The following is an 18,398-nucleotide window of genomic DNA, read 5'->3' as shown; positions in this document are numbered from 1 at the left end:
CTTAACGAACTTACCAATAAAACCACAAATAATTATTTTAGTTAATTCTAATTAAAATCTCGTTCACTGCAAGAAGACTATTTTTTCATTTGTCAAGGCAATTTAAAGTTAAGTAATGAAAACCCAATATTGAAGAAATTTCCATAACTTATATACAAAACCTATTTAGGATTGTTTGGACTTCTTCTTTTTAAATGCTACTTTCGAACGAACGTATTCCCCATCAATAGTGAACCTTACAGTCAGGACAAGATGGCCGGTCAATTTGCCGTTACATTTATATATCTTTGTTAGACGCTTTTGGCAGACTGTTCGCTTGTGCGCTGCAGTGCTACCCCGCGGCCACTTGAGTCGCTATGGCGCCCAGAAGCTGGCACCGAGGTTCCTGGAGCTGTCCACGGCAGTGCGCAGGCCTCGGTGGCGAAGGCAGAGGCTGCGAGCGGCGGGTGCTGCTGCGAGCTGAGATGCCATAGCACGGGTGCTGCCAGTGTCCTCCGGCGAGAGGGATGGGAGCCGGAACAGGGACCTGCGAATAGCAGCACTGCTCAAGTCCTCTGGAATCAGCAGCAAGCAAAGGGGTCACAGGCAGGTACTGTTACAACTAGCATAACAGCAGCATAGAAGAGAGAGGGCACCTCGGAGGGCATGCTTCGCTTGACCAATCCTCTTTTTTTCATTGAACATACATTTATCACCACTTGTCATATATATGATTAGTTAAGTCCTCAAAAAGTGAATGACGTTTTTGCATGGACAACATGAACAGATGCTTGTGGAAATTCCTGTTCAATCCAGATGTATCTGGAAATTGGGTTCTGGTGTCTCGTCAGGAATGGTTTGTTGCTGGCCTGTAATGATGTCGTTTGCTTTCTGTGAACCAGTTTAAATTACTGCATAAAAATAAAATTATTGTATTTTGTATGTCGAAAGTAGGTGTCCAAAATCTATACTCTGCTCGGTACTACATGCAGTAGAAAACACCCCTTAAGTTGGTAGCTGAAATGTTCACCAGGATAGACTACTACCTGTTCCGTAAACATGTTTTAGTGTTTTGCGTAGATAAATTTGTTTTTACTTTCCCTACAGCCCGCTTGCTAATTTTTGCAGGAATCATTCTTAGCTGGACCTCTTTTTGATCCCTTAGTGCTAAGGATGTTTAAATGGGCACTGCTTGCCCTTACATCTCTTTCGTTTTCAAGCTCAGACAACACCTCTTTGACCTTGAGATAAATACACCTGGAAGTTGGGGTCGCTGGCTGAATAGTCTTGTGCAGTTAGGGAGCAGGGGACGTGAATTAAAGAAATCCCATGGAGTTGTTTTTGTATAAACATTTGAGAGTACTTTTGCCAGCCTGCGTACCAAGACTTATACTGTGAGCATTGCCACCCAGCGTTATATTTCACTCATGTACTCGATTTCTTCACTTTCTCCCCTCAAAATCAAGCATAGCTAAAACATTACAACACCTTTTTTAATAGTCAATACAAGTGACCACGTATGATTCTTCAGATTTTTTTTGTGTGAAAAACCTATGGTACCCCGTGTTTTACAGTGGGAGGTATACACCTCTTCTGTACCCACAAAATCTTCAGGTAAGAGGGGTGCGAATATCTTTGGGTGGTGTACATCACCATGGGTGCGTCTTGTCCGAGAAAGGTTCACATAGGCCATAGGGCATATAGCTTGTATTACTGTAATGTAGCGTCACCTTCACATTGCTTGGAGCGCATTTTTGGCTCATGGCTAGCCACATAGTAGGATACCTTAAAGGCATGTGATAAAAAAACGCAAGAGGGGAGATGAATTCTGTATTCAACTGTATATGGATATAAACTGTTAAGAGATGGGGAGAATAGTTTTGTTCATAAATCATTAACAGCTGAGCAGGTCTGAACGTATATTTATGGCACAGACGCCGGATGAAATTTTATTTTTTTCTGTAAGAAAACCACTGGTTTTACTCCCATATAAGCACGTGTCACGTTTTTGGCAGCTTTCATTTGTTGATTTGGGTTTCTTATTTAGCTTCTGCTTGACACTCCGAAGAGGGGAGGGCAGTTGCGTGACGCCTTTCATGACGCACGCTGACGCTTGGGCTCAGTACCTTGGAGAGCAGCAGGACACGAGTGAAGGACGAAGCAGGGAAGCAGGTCATCAGCTCCCACGCACAGCAGCCCTGAAACAAGACAATTGGTTTCTGCCTTTCGGTGCATATTAGTGTACGCGTGTTGCCTGGGGTTTGGTCCAAACCGCACGAAGTCTGCACGAAATTTGTGTATGAATTACATTTTCATTCACAAGTGAATGATAAACGGAATAAGTTTACAACTGCAACTGTGCTCGTTTTCTTGGAGTAATCCGACAGTTTCTGATATTTGAATGGGTAAATTGGCAACATTGTTCCAGCTTCAGGTGTTAATTAAGACATTGGGGAGAAATATTAGAAGAAAGTAGTAAGTTGCGAGGATAGACTCTGGAGTTCCTGTAAGAGGTGGCCAGAGTGCAGATACCTAGCTTTGCAATCACTTCACGAGGGAAGAGGAACATAGAGGCTGGTCTTTGCAGTCAGTGTAACAAAGAGGCATGCAGAGAAGTACGGCCTTGTTGTCTTGAGTATCGGGAGATAGGCATAGAGGTCAGGCTTTGCTGCCATGTTAAAGAACCACCAATTCAAGTCACACGGCGCAATTCCCTACATATTTCGGTAAAAGGCAACCCTTAGTAGTAGTCTTCAACTTTACAATGATAATAACTTTACCCTCTGTGCTTTGCTGGCCGCATAATTTTGTTTTGTGCTGCTCAAGACCCTGGCTGTTTTCTGTGTTTAGGTCTGAGAGAAGTTCGGGTGACTTATAGAGTGTGCTTTACATGAAATGCAATTACACAATGACTTGTACCACCCGACCTCTATTACTTCTTATGGGTACTCAAATGGCTCACTCAGCTGGCCACATGATGAATAAAACTATAAGATCAAATCATTGTCTTAGAATTTTTTTCATCATTTGGCCAGCTTAGGGAGCCATTCTTGGCCCCATAAGAAGTAATACAGGTTGGGTGGGACAATTCATTGTGTTATTCTTGGTTCTTCCCCCTTGTCCCAGACCTCATACAGTATCCTTTCAAGGGATAGACACATGAAATGCACTTACTCACTTAACGCTGGGGCACTGTCTTTTTCAGCGTGCCTTTGTTTCCATCTTATTCTGCTTACCCATGTTCTCATTATATAATTGCATTCACTTCCTAAACGCAAATAACTTTTGGAAACAGCCCTTTATGAGTAACAACTTGGGATTAGTAGGGTTCGTTGTTCCCAGTATCTGGTGCCCTGAAATTAACTAGGCTTTGCTTAATAAAACATTTGTTCATAAGCCACATCATCTATTATAAATTCTAATGGCATGTTGTTGCTTATGTGGAGTTTTAAACATCACACCAAAAATAATGCATTTTAATTTATTTATGAATGTCCAATCGCGTAATTGTACTTGTTCACCAAATTTTCATTGCTCTAGCTTTGCAGATGTTTGGTGGCCTTTGGGGCCAATGAAAATATATGGGACCATGTTCTAACAAAATGTTGTATCTTTTTCTGATTTTTGACTTTTTGGGAAAATGTGTATATTTTGACAGTAACCTCCTGATATGTTTGTGTGACCCCACAATTTATTATCTAGTTTTCTGCCCCCTCGAAGATTTTCAGCTAAACTTCAAATACTTTTGGTTCTCATAACTCATTGGTTTTCTGTTTTGCTTCCATCTGTAAGATGCTCGAGTGTCTCATGCTAATAGATTTTGTGTTTCGGGTTTGAAGCCGAATTAGTAAGTATTGTATAGTTGTGAAATGCTAACTAAAAACACAAATAATAAAAACAAACAAATAAAAACAAATCCAGAAATCTTAAAGGTGAAGGAAGTGTGAAACAACTGGCCACTTTGATTTGTTACTGTTAAAGTTTAGCTTTTCGAAATGTACAGTTGTCTTCAGAAAGTACCTTACTCAGGCAAAAACATATTTTTCCTTTAACATGTCTTGTTGTAAAAGCCAGTTGTCTAGGGACTGGAAGTTTAGGCACAGGCGCCTTCGTGCGTGAGTTTGATGGTGTTTGTAGACGTTGCTGGTGAGGTGCAAAGGCAGACAGGCCTTCTTGCTAAGTTTAGAAATATCATTTTTTTATGTTTGCAAAAAAAAAAGAAATGTCGGGTCAGGCTTTGGGGTACATTCAGTGTATTCAGTACTAATCTTATCACCGTCTACAGAGATACCTAAAAACGTGTGAATTTAATCAGGTTTTGGTCACATAGGCATTGAACTAATATTTTGTTTGATTTGCTACTTCTATTTATTCCCGTGTTAAAGGTCATAGAGGGCGCGTGATAGTCATCAATAGTTTGCATCTACCCTCATATGGCAGAAAATTGGTATCTCGATGCCCCTACACTTTATCAAAGCTTTGGCCTCCCCAACTAACAGAAACAGTCCGTTTGAACAGTATGCATCAATTGATATTATGACCCCACATTTCTAAAGCGTTGGTGATGAATTGCCCTACAGCCATACTATAGGCCACCAACAGGTCTCGATCCAACAATAATCTCATGTACTTTGGAGATGCCTTGTCCCTCACAGCCAAAGGACTGGTACCCCTGCATTGATAGTAACTCATAGGCAATGTCAATAAAGCAAAAATACACAGTATCTATAACATTAAGAAAACCAAGGAAGACAGAAAAGTTGTTACCATTTTAATTATTTCTTCTCATATTATCTAAACAATTGATATTTATACAAAACATTTAAAAAATGAAACACAATATGTAACACATCACATTTCATCAATATGTATACATAAAGGGTTAAAAAGTGTCAATATCTTTATTAACTTGATTCGCGTTTCGGCTTATACAACGCCTTCTTCAGGAAAGCCACACAATTATAGATCCTGTTCCTGTTTCAATGTGATTAGTTCCTAGTGATTAAAACCTGCAACTTCATGGAAGAGATTCAACGAAGAAACTGGAACAAGCGCTAGATATGCCTTCGGAAAAGAGGATACTCTTTTCCGAAGGCATCACCGGCAGCCATCCTTAGCCTGGTCCTACCTGGAGCGTCCTTTTATCAGATAAGTCCTTTATTGTGCATGCCTATTCAGCTACATATTTGGAACACTATCGCATATCTAGCGCTTGTTCCAGTTTCTTCGTTGAATCTCTTCCATCGCAAGAGGCTTTCCAGAATATCATATTACTGATTTTAACATTTAGCGGGACCAGGTCACTTTTCAAATATACCTACACGAGGCTTGTTTGATAACCAGCCATTTATTAGAATCAAGAACATCCACCAACTATGGAGTTGCAGGTTTTAATCACTAGGAACTAATCACTTTGAAACAGGATCTATAATTGTGTGGCTTTCCTGAAGAAGGCGTTGTATAAGCCGAAACGCGCCTCGAGTTAATAAAGATATTGCCACTTGTTCAGATAATATGAGAAGAAATAATTAAAATGGTAACAACTTTGAATATATTTTTTCTGTCTTCCTTGGTTTTCTTAATGTTATAGATACTGTGTATATGTGCTTTATTGACATTGCCTAGGAGTTTTTGTCACTACCATTTAAGTCCCTGTCCTAGGAATTGAACTATCTATTGTTCAGGGGGTCCTTGTTTTTTGTCATTGGGACCCCTGCATTGATATCCATGCATGTGTCTGTGATGGTCCCTAAATGTTCCACCACACTGTTCCAAAATGTACTAATCTGTGAGCAGTCGCAAACAGCATGACAAAAGGTCCCTTGCTATACACATCCCCTCAGACAAATATAATCTTTCAGCCACCCACAGTTATATAACCACGCTTGTGTCACATATATTTATCTATCTATCTATCTATCTATCTATCTATCTATCTATCTATCTATCTATCTATCTATCTATCTATCTATCTATCTATCTATCTATCTATCTATCTATCTATCTATCTTTATATATATACACACACACACTCACAATGCAGAAGTTTATTTCTATCTAACCGCAATCCAGCAGGTAGCTACATTCTCCCCTCATTCCATTCTGACTCATCCATCTCGCTGGTATCACTCATCCACTTCTCTTTAGCTTCTCTACAGTGTTTCCCAGATTATAAATGAGGCTTTTGTAAACGATTGAGCTTGCACGTCTGAGATGTGACAGCTAACACTTTACATTTCAAGGGTGACTCATCCTGTATTTTGTTCAGGAAATCCTTAGATTGTGATAATTGATTGCTTATTTCACTTGAAAGGTTTGAATCTTTGCGATTTACATAATGAAAATTCTTCTCTCATTGAGTCACACGTTTTCATTCAAATTCCCCACTTTCTGTGGCGTTCTCACCTATATCCCATCTCCGAAACCGAACCACATTCCTCAGGTCATGCAGCAACGCAGAGTTCCTTAGAGACATTACCAAGGAAAGTATACCTTTCCAGCCGATTTTCCACCTGGCCTTTATCCATACCTGGTGTGTTCATGAAGTTTAGTGGGTACTCTGCCACCATAGGAGAGACTGGGATACCACTAATTCCCTTAACATGTGTATCTTTCATCAGCGAGAGATCCTGTTGTGTCAATATTGCTATTCAGGTTTACCATTTGGGATGTCCAGTAATATGTATGAATATCTGCGAGTGCTATGCCTCTGAAATATACCCCAAGTTATAGTTTGTTTAGATATTTGTGCCATTCTTCCATTCCATACTTGGTTGTCAATCATTTTATCCATCCCACAAAGAAGTCTCCCAAAATACAGAAAGGACGTAAACAAAATTGGGAAGGACATTTGTTTTGTATGCAGTCCTGCCCAATAGGTATGAAGGGAGCAATTTCTAATGGGAAACATCTTCCTTAAATCTTGACCAAACCCCTTGTAGATTCTTTCTGGAAAAGATAACTTTCTTTTGTTACCTATATTTACAGATTGTTAAATCAAAGCCAGCATGTTTGAAATGGGCAGGAGGTGTCCTTTCAGCGTTCCTAAGTATTAAGCAGAAATTCATTTGATTTGTTCCAGTTCATCTGGAATCCAGAATATTTTCAGAATATCTTCATCACTTCTCTGTGGTCCAGACTTACTTAAGTGGAACCCCCCTGTTTTCGGCCAGAGACCGCAGCTGCTGAAGACGAGCACCCATCTGCGTTCAGCCAGGAGGCCACAAATGCTAAAGATGAGCACCTGCCAGGTCCAGAAGAAGGCTGCAACTGCCTAAGACAAGAAACCATCTGGTCTTGGCGAAGAGGCTGCAACTGCCAAAAACTAGCGACCTCTAAGCAGGCCTGCAACACTGCTCCACCCTAGTGGTCTGAGTTGAGAGTGAGGCCCCCTCTGCGGTTCCTATTCACTATTGCTGGTTTGCAGAGCTCTTCAAAGTATGGCTTGGCCATTGGATAAGCCAAAGTTGTCTTTTACATGTAAAGGAATTTCCTGGCTCTTTATTGAAACAGTCAATTAGGCGTTAAGTAAAGTTTACGCACTTTTCTTTTGACTATTACTTTTCCATAGATACTGAGTCTCCAGAAGCATGTTAGGCAACCTACCTATTGTTCAGCAAGGAGGGGCGTAATGTCTTTGTAGTGTATTGGGTGTGGATTGCAAGTCAGGTTGATGGCATCCTGACCCAACAGAGCTATTTATCCGACACAAGACGTCTTCAACATCTTGCACTTTTCAGGAAGTGATCTGTGATATTTCCACAACCTAAAAGCAAGGAACACAGAGTTCTAGGTACACCACACTGTTGAAAATAGGGAGTGGCACACCCAATGGAGAACTAGGGATTGCTTCTCATTTACTTTCCAATGATAGGCTAGGCTGTTCTCTTTAAAAATCCATGCTGGATCTACAATCATTTAGTTCAAGTCTGGAAGGAGAAAAGAAAAAGAGAACCCCTTCTTTGCTTGAATGACAAATGCAATTGTTGCCTGCTGGAGGCAAACCACCACCTCATTATCTGCCACAGTTAAATTATTCCAGGAGTGTGGAAGACTGCCTTCTGAGCTGACTGACAAAGAGAACGGAATTTTGGCCTTCGAGAGGGTCTGCATCTTGAGCTTGGTGGTGCCTGGAGCTAAAAACACCTGGAACATAGAAAGTTCACTTTCCCGCTTTGAAGGTGTGCGGCACTGTACAGCACACATGTGATGCGGCAAAAGTTATAAAGTTAGTCTGGGCATAGTATTTTGCACTGGAAGGGTACCCTTCTAAAACCTATGCTAGACTCTTGCAGACCCCATTTCACTGTTGTGGAAAGGTGTATCTGTGATATAATTGTGCACAAGTGCTAGGGATAGCTCAGGACAGAGCCATATCTCTGTAGATAAGACGCTTTCCTGCTCTCTCCCTGTCACGCAGTGCGGCAACTTTGGGTGCTGCGTTGTGTGAACATTTTGTAAATTTGAGCCTTCATCTTTAATATCTGTTGAACTTCTTTAACTTCTTCCTTTTATTTTTGTTACATTAAGCTAATTTAATTTTTATTTTGGTATAAACTTAATTTTGACATTCAAGTTATTCATTTCTTTTTCCATACGGGTTGGTTTTGGTTAATTTGCAAATGTTATATCCATCCTCATTTCCCTGCAGGTCTGACTTTATGCACAAGCTAAGCTGCTAAATATGGTTACACTTTGGTAAAAATAGATTTTTCCTACTGAGTGACTCTGTTTGAGTAGCGTGGGGCCTCAGTCTCAGCTCATGTCACAACTGTGACCACCTCTTCTCTTATCTTACCAGTTGAAATCACTGTAGGCACCATTAGTGCATTTTCAGTTGTTGCGCAGCCAGGACTATATTAATAAAAGTTTAACTTGCAGTGGTTAAGTACATTTCACTCTCTCTCTACCAGAAAGGTGCCAGGACTTTCCTGACTATCAGAAACAGTTACCTCCAATACTGTTCTCCTTCTTTACAAGTTCACACTTGCAGGATTTCTCAGCTGTATTCCATGCAAATCGTGTAACCCTTCCAAGCATTGAAAATTTGGTCCAGAACCTCAGTTTCACATGACTTCAGTCTCTAGCTCTCCATCCTCAGATCAATAAATTCACAGCAGTTGCTTTTTCCAAATTATGCTGCTTTATAAAATCTTACTAGCCTTACCAAGTTTGTTGCTCTAAAGAGCAGTAACCATATATATTATCTTGCTTGGACTGCCATTATTCTCTTTATTTTTGTCTTCTTTATTTATTAACATCCACTCTACAAAATTTCCAGAATGCAGTTACTTGTTTCATCTTTTAACTTAATCGCTGCCTTTAGGAACCTTTGTTTCAGCCTCAGAGCAGTGGTTGGAACCAGTCCAGTTTATCTCTGGAGTAATTTTAAAGCCCACTGTCTCTCCAGCATGCTCCAGCCATCCTCTGCTTTCTTTCTGTGTTTTCACGCAATCCACAGGACTTGAGTAGCTAACTTGAGTGATCCTGAATTTCAGAGCTGCAGTGAAGTGGAAGCTATTTAGAGTCTAAATCCAGCAGCAGTGCATGAGCCAGAACGGAGTTCCAGGCCGGCCCCAGTGAGTCTTTATGATATGTACTATGTGTCAACATTGAGATACATTATTTGGCACACACACTCTTAGTGTGTGCAGTGGGTAAGCCAGGTTTACCACCCATCATGAGTCAGTGGTGTAGATGCAGTGTGTCAAAACTGGGACAGAGGTAGGAGCATCCAAATGCTTTCAGCGTATGTGTCAGATCAGCACCCTCAAGATAGGAGGCATGGAGGCTTCCATTTCTCTCCAGCTCGCCAACCGACAACCACTAGCCCATTTCACGGATAATCAGCAATTCCCTTTTGTTTGAATCCTCTTTAGGAGTAGTTGTTAAAGCTTGAATAAAGCCCTCTGTGGGCACTCATGCCACATTGCCATACATAACACTGCATCCAGGCAAACGGAGACACTTAGCCTGTCATTTTTCAAGATGACAAGAAATAAATAGCAATTTGAAACATTTAAAAAAACGTTTTCAAGCTCTGTATCTATGTAAGATACACAGATCTTTGTTTTTTTATGTGACAATTTTTGGGGGGCACTTAAAAAGTGTTACATTGTTTAATATCTTCAAAATATCTAATTATCTACCTTAGAATAGCAAAAGATTGATTTCAAACTTAAAAGGATTCCAACATATGCCTTCTAGGTACATGTAGTTGTTTGCAGCTGGTTCATAATCCACTAAGCTATTTTACCATGATACCAGCTTGTGAACTAAGGGGTAGGCAGAATTTCTGTAACAAACTTATTAAACCTTTGTTCTCTGTTACATAGAAAGGACATTTGTGACCTACGTTTTTTTTGCCATTGCTGTGCACGAGGCACATGAACCCTGATTTTACTCATGACTCTCCACAAAATTATGATCATGGCCCCATTTGTTTATTTATAAAACGCAACATTTGTCCCATAGGGATATCATGGTGCTAATGTAGCGGGAGGGTGGTGGCTGTGGCTGTTAAAGTAGGTGACATCAGTCTTTGGGGAATAGGTGGGTTGTAAGTTACTTCCTGAACGCCGTGTAGTCCTCGGTCAGCCGCAGTTCCAGTGGAAGCTTGTTCCAGTGCAAGGCTGCGTGGTATGAAATGGTGCGTCCATCTGTCCTGATCTTTCTGATCCTTTTAGTCTCAACCAACGACTGATGACATGACCTTAGGCACCTGGATGGAGTGTAGAATTTGATTTTGTTCCGAAGGATCCTAGGGCCAGTATGGTGGAATGGGCCAGTATGGTGGAATACCTTGTGTGCATGTCCTAAGAGCTTAAATATTGCTCTTTGACGCATGGGCAGCCAGTGAAGCTGCCTCAAGCAATTGGTTTCTGAGCTGGATCTGCCTTGTTGCACACCAGTTTAGCCTCTGAATTTTGTATCACTTGCAGACATTTAAACAGATAGTCTGGCATGCCAACGAAAAGTGCATTTCCATAATCCAGCCTACTGACCAGTAGGGCCTGTGTGACTGTTGTCCTACTTTCCAGTGGGATCCAGGGAAAACGCCTTTTTAAGAGCTTCAGCGTGGCGAAGCTTCTTCCACACAGGGTCCGTACATGATCCTGCATGGATAGGGCATTGTCAATGAGGACACCCACGTTTTTTGCGTACTGCTTGGGTGCTGGCGCATCTCCCAGCGAGTGGGGCCACCATGACACATCCCAGATATGATTGGCTCCGCCGAGGAGCAACTTAGATTTCTCAGCGTTGAGCTTTAAGCAGTGGTCTGACACCCAGGTTGCCATTTCATTGAGGCAGTTGTTGAGTTTATCCCTGGTGTCCTCGTGCCTGTCTCCAATGGCTATTGTCAGTTGTGTGTCATCCACATGGGAACAAATACCAAAGCCCCACTTCATACCGTTTTTTGCCAAGCATGATACCGAGGCATTAAATACGGTGGAGCTCAGGGAGGCTCACTGCGGGACGCCGCAACTGAGGGTTTTTGAACTTGGGAGAAGGCACCCATTTGCACGGTTTGAGTTCTGTTTCTCAATAACGAACTGAGCCATTGAAGGGTTTTTGTGTGTATCCCTTTTTCGTGCAAATTTTCCAATAATAGCTGGTGGGAGACCATGTCGAACGCTGCCGACCTCGCCCCTTGTGACCTCATTCCTTTTCCATACCCCATGCCATCTTTGTGAGTACTCGGAGTAAGAGTATGTTAAAAGGTGTCCTTTTGCAGCCAACTTTTATTTGGCCTGTGTCTGTCTACTGTGAGGACATCCTCTGGTGCGCCGTAAGTACAAAAGCCATACACTTATTCATACCGTACAAAGTCTGTATGAGAGGTTTTATCAGCAAATAAATCTGCATATTTGCTTTCAAAGTTTATATTTATATCTCATATCCAAAGAAATAGAATAAAGAATATATCTCCACGATAGTGATCTTGTTGTTTGTTTCTTAAACTCAAAATAAATAATCTGCCTGGAGTTTGGTTATAAGTTGGTGCAGTTGGGCGCTCTTTAATTTTGTTAGAGACAACATCCCATTTTCCCCCTTAAATTAATGTAAAAACATGTATATCGTGTTACGTCTGAGTGTCCCATAATTAGGGGTGCATTTCTTTTCAAAAAGTTCAACACCACAAGTATAATCTATGACATTTTGATGTTACATGTAATTCAATACCGTGTTCATTAAAGTCAATCTACAATAGTTTCTTGGCCTTAATTGCTGTAGCCAGCACAGAGCACCTCTTCAAATATTATGATGACTGATGAGTGCCTTAAATCTCTGATGGATAGCGGATGAATTGTGTGAGTTGTCATGTAGTCTTTGCATTATTGCGGGCTCCTTTTAAAAATCATTGCATTCTCCTCTGGTGCCATCTTCCTTCCTTCAAGGACTGTAACCACTATGGTCTCATTACGAGTGATCTCATAACTACGTTGGGGCACAGCAGTTACCGACTCTTTCAGTATTATGAGACCCACAAGAACTCTTCAGATCTATTTATTTCCACAGCGAGTTTAGCTGATAAAAGCAGCAGAAATCTGTGTGAAAAAAACAGAGATAAATGAAGGATTACTAGGGAGATCAGACCTGGAATTGCAGATTCTGCTGGCAATTACTCATTTCTGTAGGGAACCTCAGGGTCCCACTTGTAATCCCCAAGTAGCCTCCAGAATGGTCAAGAAGATGAGTACCTGCATGTTAGTTGCCGGCCCTACTTCTTTAAAGTGAGTGTGGCTGTCATGGGTACGACTGTCTAAGGCATTAAAGAATGTATTTTTTCTTCAGATCCTCAGAGAGTGAAGGGATGCGATGAACAGGTGCATGATTACAGAAAAAAAATCTTATGTAGTAATCGAAACAAAAGTGGAGCTTTGGAGAGGTGAGTCTGCGAGTAGAGGTGTGACTGGAGATTAATGTTGAAACATAGAGCAGAGAAGCGCCCTCAAAAAAGTATCACATCTTCCACTTTCACAGTGGCAGCCAGTACAAGAGAAGTTGCTGCAGCCCCATTACTTTCGTGGGACTTCTTGTCATCACCTGATTAAACAATTGCAGGAGTATGTATCTGTGGTAGTTTACATTGCAGAGATTCTGGGTTTCTAGCTATTCTCAGTGTCCCAGGATTCACTGTGGCTTTGATGAGTGTGGTCTTTCCACTCATACCGTCTGTCATCTCACTGCAGAGCCACTTCTGTGCGTCAGTCCTATTGTTGCATTGGGACTCCATCATGTACTCTGAACTATTTGTAATGTCTTGCTTTGCTTACTAGCACTCGCTTCCTCATAGAATGTAAATTCCTCGCTTGTCATGACTCTGAGAATGTAGAATGTTATATTGGAGCGGTTGGTACTTTGGCTGTTCGTGGATGAGGCGAATAAATTGCTCCAGAACCAACATCCTAATATCTATCTTTATTTACTACAACAATTAACAATTTTACACTGGCGACGATCCTACCTCTCTGCCTCAACACGCGGCCGTCCCTGACACCTCTCCAGCGGCTGAACGAACATTGAAGGAAGCGTAGTCTTCCCAGCGGCCGATCGAGTGAATCTTCACCGTTTGAAAAGAAAGGCTTGTACGGTGAGGAGTACAGCGGGAGGTTAATTGGAAGAAAGGGACTTGAATTACTTAAAAAAAAAAAAAAAAAAAAAAAGAAGGGATATTAACAAAACTGAAGTCGCGCGCTACCATCCGTTTTGAAACTTGCGCATTCACTCACAACAGCTGTTTACTCTCTCACGATACAAAATGGTGGTGCGTGTCAATGACGCTTAGCCTCGTTTAAAAACAAAAAAAAAAAAAGCTTAGCCTCGTTTTGAAAGGGAATTGACGCACAGTACTGGGATGAAGGAAAATGCGCATCAAATGAACAAGGGGCTTTGTGACGTATAAAGATTCCAAATGAGTAAACACTGCTGTGAGGCAGGGTTTTATACATGCCTTAGAGAAAGAAGGCATTGTGAAATAAAATAGAATTTCTGCAAAGTTAAAACTCTCATCAAAAGAACTTTGAGAGTGCATCTTGAAAACTATTGAATTGTGACATCAATAATCTTTTATTATTCCTTTTCTAAATAGCACTACTATTATACTACAAGGAGCATTAAAATCTAAATAAAAAAACAAGCCAACAAATTTAAAAAAAAAAAAAAAAAAAAAAAAAAATGCAGAATGTAACACAACCTGCATTCTTTTTAACAAGTCCAGGTGAGCCAAATGTAAAATGGCAAAAATGGAAGAAGATTTTTGCGAATTATGCAAGAGTATGTGGCACGAACCTAAGTGCAGAAAGAAAGCATTCATTACTACTACACTGTCTGGGAGGAGAAGGTCAAGATGTTCTAGAACATTTACCTGAACTTACTGCGTCTGAGCAAAGGAATTTGAACGAATACGAAGTAGCAATTGAGCAGTTAGATCGACATTATCTTCCTAGATTAAGCACGATAATGGAAAGGTATCATTTCGGCTTAAGAGGACAAAAGAAGGACGAATCAGTTGAGGAATATGTTTCTGCACTAAGGAAGTTGGCCTCATCGTGCAAATTTGGACAGACCTTGGATGAGAGAATAAGGGACCAATTTGTATTGAAATGTGCTCATGACAGTATTCGAAAGTAACTTTGGCTAAAAGATGAACCACCATTGGAAGAAGTTCTTGTTATAGCAAAGCAAGTTGAGCACATGACAAAATGCGTAGATGAGTTAAAAGAGGAAAAAGAAAAGATGAAAGAATCTGAAAAGAAAGGCGAACCTAAAGTTGAGGAAGTTGTCTGTCAAGTGAAGAAAGAAGAAAAATCATCTGGTGAAAAAAATGAAAATGGAACGAATAATTTCAATCCGAATTTTAATGTTTCTAGTAAATTTTCATGTTTTAGATGCAGAAATAATGGGCATTTAGCTAACTCTCCGAATTGCCCTGCTTTGAAATCTATCTGTAACAACTGTGGTAGAAGAGGTCATTTCTCAAAGTGTTGCAGGACTAAAAGTAGTAAGAGAGATAATGTATATAAAAGATGGACTCAACCTCAGGTGAAGACTGTGACTTTCCAGGTCAATAGTGGTTCTTTGGAACATCCCTCACACTTGGTAAAAGTTGATAATGCCATGATTGAGTTTAAATTTGATTCATGTTCCCAGATCACCATGATTGATGAAGAATTATTGCATAAGACTTTTGGAGAGAAGGCCAAACTCTTCAAAAGCGACATAATACCTTTAAGTTATGGGAAAAAACCTATCAAAATATTAGGTTATTTCATGACTACTCTTGAGTTGGGAAGTCGCATCATACCTGGTAAAATTTACGTGACTAACTTTGGTGATGCCTTGATTAGTTGGAGGGACCAGCGAGATTTAGGAGTAAAACTTGATCCTAATGCTTCACCTCAGGTGCAGATACAAGAGGTGGAAAACTTGTCTGAAGTGTTTGCAGGAAAATTTCCAGAGGTGTTTAAGGAACAGTTAGGATGTTTAAAGGGCTACAAGCACTGTATAAAATTGAAAAAGAATGCCATACCTGTTATAGCAAAGGTAAGAAGGATTCCTTTAGCAGAACAAAGTAAAGTACAAAAAGAGATTGAAAAATTGATTGATAACAACATTATAGAACCAGTAGAGGCTACAGAATGGTTGGCCCCAATTGTTATAGCTAAGAAACCTACAGGGGAGATTCGTCTGTGTATTGATTTAAGGGCGCTAAATAAGGAAGTAATTGTTGACAGATTTCCTTTGCCAAACATTGATGAGATTGTGGGGACGCTAGAAGGGGCAAGGTATTTTACCACTTTAGATCTAGCTTCTGCTTACCATCAAGTGGAACTAGATGCTACTTGCCAAGATCTGACTGCTTTTATTACCCCTATGGGTACCTTTAAATTTAAAAGGATGCCTTTCGGTTTAATCTCAGCAGCCTCAGTATTTCAACGAATCATGACTCATATATTGAAAGGTCTTCTAGGTGTAAAATGCTATCAGGATGATTTATTAATTTATGGTGCCAACATACGAGAACACAATGAACGGGTGTGTGAAGTGTTGAAAAGGTTGTCTGAAGCTGGGTTATCTCTTAAGAAAGAAAAGTGCAAGTTTGGGTTAGAGGAAGTGAATTATCTAGGTCACTGTATTAGGAGTGAAGGTGTTTTTCCTAAGTCGGAGTTGGTCACATCGATTGATAATATGGTGGAACCTGTAAACAGAGATGAATTATTGTCATTTCTTGGCATGGTTGAGTTCTATGGGAAGTTTATTTTACATTTTGCAGACAAAACAAAAAAAATGAGAAGGCTCACCGCAAAAATGTGACATTTGAGTGGTCAGATGACTGTAAGAAAGAATTTGATGAGATCAAGAAAGAGTTGAGAGAAGCTCCCTGTCTTCAGGCATTCGTTCCTGGTTTACCGACGTTTGTGTATACCGATGCTAGTGACAAAGGTCTGGGAGCTGTTTTGGTACAAAACAAAGGTGGTAGTGATTCCCTTATTGCCTGTGCTTCAAGATGTCTTCGTGGTCCGGAGCTTAATTATTCAGTAATTGAAAAAGAGTTGTTAGCTATATTTTGGGCTCTTAAAAAATTTAAGAATTTGATTTGGGGTACAAAATGTATTGTAAAGTATGACCACAAACCCTTGAAAGAAGTTTTTTGTAAAAAAGGGTTAGATTCGATTTCTTCAAGGATTAGAAGATGGATAATATCTTTACAGGAATATGATTTTGAGGTGCAATATTTACCTGGTGTTTCAAATAAGGCAGCGGATTGTTTTTCTAGACTGGTAAAAAGAAGTGATCTTTACAGTGATGAAGTAATGCTAGATGAAGATGAGTTTCTTGATGTTTGTGAAGTTACTGAAGGTGTTGTTGGGAAAGATGAGTGGAAAGAAGAACTACTAAAAGATGAGGAGCTAAGTAAGGTGATGTTCTCACTGAGGGATAATAAACGTTTAGATAAACCATGGTCCCTGGTTTCACAAGAATTATCGATAACTGATGATCTGCTTACACGAGGTTTGAGACTTATTCCTCCCTATACTTTAAGGAAAAGGTTGTTGTTACATGCGCATTCTGGACATCAGGGTATAGTAAAAACTAAGGAAATGTTACGCACTCAGTTTTGGTGGCCTGGGATGGATTTGGAGATAGAACGAATGGTCAGGGATTGTGTAGAGTGTTGCGCGAGTGACAAAATCCTGAAAACCAGACAGATGCCTATGGTTTGCAGAGCGTTACCCAATCATCCTTGGGATGAATTGGCTATTGACATTTTGGGTCCTCTTACTGGTGTTTCTGACACTCCTTATCTAATAGTCTTAATTGACCTTTATTCTCGTTGGATTGAAGTAAGTGCTGTCAGTGAGATTACCTCAGAGTCCCTCATTAAATTCTTGTCTGAGATTTTTCTGAGGGAAAGTTTTCCAAACAGTATTTTATCAGACAATGGCCCTCAGTTTGGTTCTGCACTGTTTAGTGCCTATCTTACTAAATGTGGCATATTACACAAACGGTCCTCTTTGTACCATCCAGAAACGAATGGTGCAGTTGAGAGGGTTAATAAAACGTTAAAAGAATGCATCCAACTTGCTAAGGTCAATGGTTTAAATTGGAAAGAAGCACTTAAAGAAAGAATTGAGGCTTACAGGTGCTCTCCTCACTCCACTACTGGAAAATCCCCTTTTGAGTTATTCAAAGGAAGGGTACCCAACACTATGTTGTGTCCTGGTTGGATGAATCTGAACAAAGGATTCATTGATAATCATATTGGTGGTTGGAGGGAGAGGGAGTTAGAAAAACAAGCTTGTAGAAAGGCTTATTTTGATAAAAAGAAATGTGTTTGTTTTCAAGAAATTAAAGTAGGTGATTTAGTTAAAATAAAAGCACCTGTTGGGAGGAGTTCTTGGTCGAAATATACAAATGTCAGACCCGTTATCAAGGTGTTTGGTAATGCCATCAAAACACAAGATGGAAGGATCTGGAATAAAAGTAGAGTAGTTGTGATTAGATCAAGAAATGTTTCTCAACAGGCATCTGATACTGTTTGTGAATCTTCTCCCACATTCAAACTACCTGTATCCAGTTCCAACAATTCCGTTTCCCCTCATGTGAGGAGTCAGAGATTACGCAGAGCACCTGCTTATATGAAAGATTATGTTTAATCTTTCTTTTGCTTTCACTGTTAAGAGTAACTTGTTTTTTCTTGCCTTATTCTTTTTTTTCTTATTTCTTTCATTGCATTTATTATTATTGTACAGGAGGAAGATGTGTAATGTCTTGCTTTGCTTACTAACACTCGCTTCCTCATAGAATGTAGATTCCTCGCTTTTCATGACTCTGAGAATGTAGAATGTTATGTTGGAGCGGTTGGTACTTTGGCTGTTCGTGGATGAGGCGATTAAATTGCTCCAGAACCAACA

General features: G+C 40.2%; 1 protein-coding gene across 1 annotated transcript in view; it reads left to right on the top strand.

The window, feature by feature from the left end:
- Positions 1-402: 402 nt before the first annotated feature.
- Positions 403-18,398, top strand: part of NRSN1 (neurensin 1) — a 126,357-nt gene continuing 108,361 nt past the window's right edge. The window contains exon 1 of the mRNA XM_078687929.1: positions 403-589. The gene's annotated coding sequence lies outside the window, so the exon portion shown is untranslated. The remainder of the gene's footprint in view (positions 590-18,398) is intronic.

This window comes from Lissotriton helveticus, chromosome 4_1 (genome assembly GCF_964261635.1).
Source record: "Lissotriton helveticus chromosome 4_1, aLisHel1.1, whole genome shotgun sequence".
In the NCBI taxonomy this organism is placed as follows: domain Eukaryota; kingdom Metazoa; phylum Chordata; class Amphibia; order Caudata; family Salamandridae; genus Lissotriton; species Lissotriton helveticus.
Note: the sequence above shows the minus strand (reverse complement) of the source record. Positions and strands in the feature narration are given on the sequence as shown.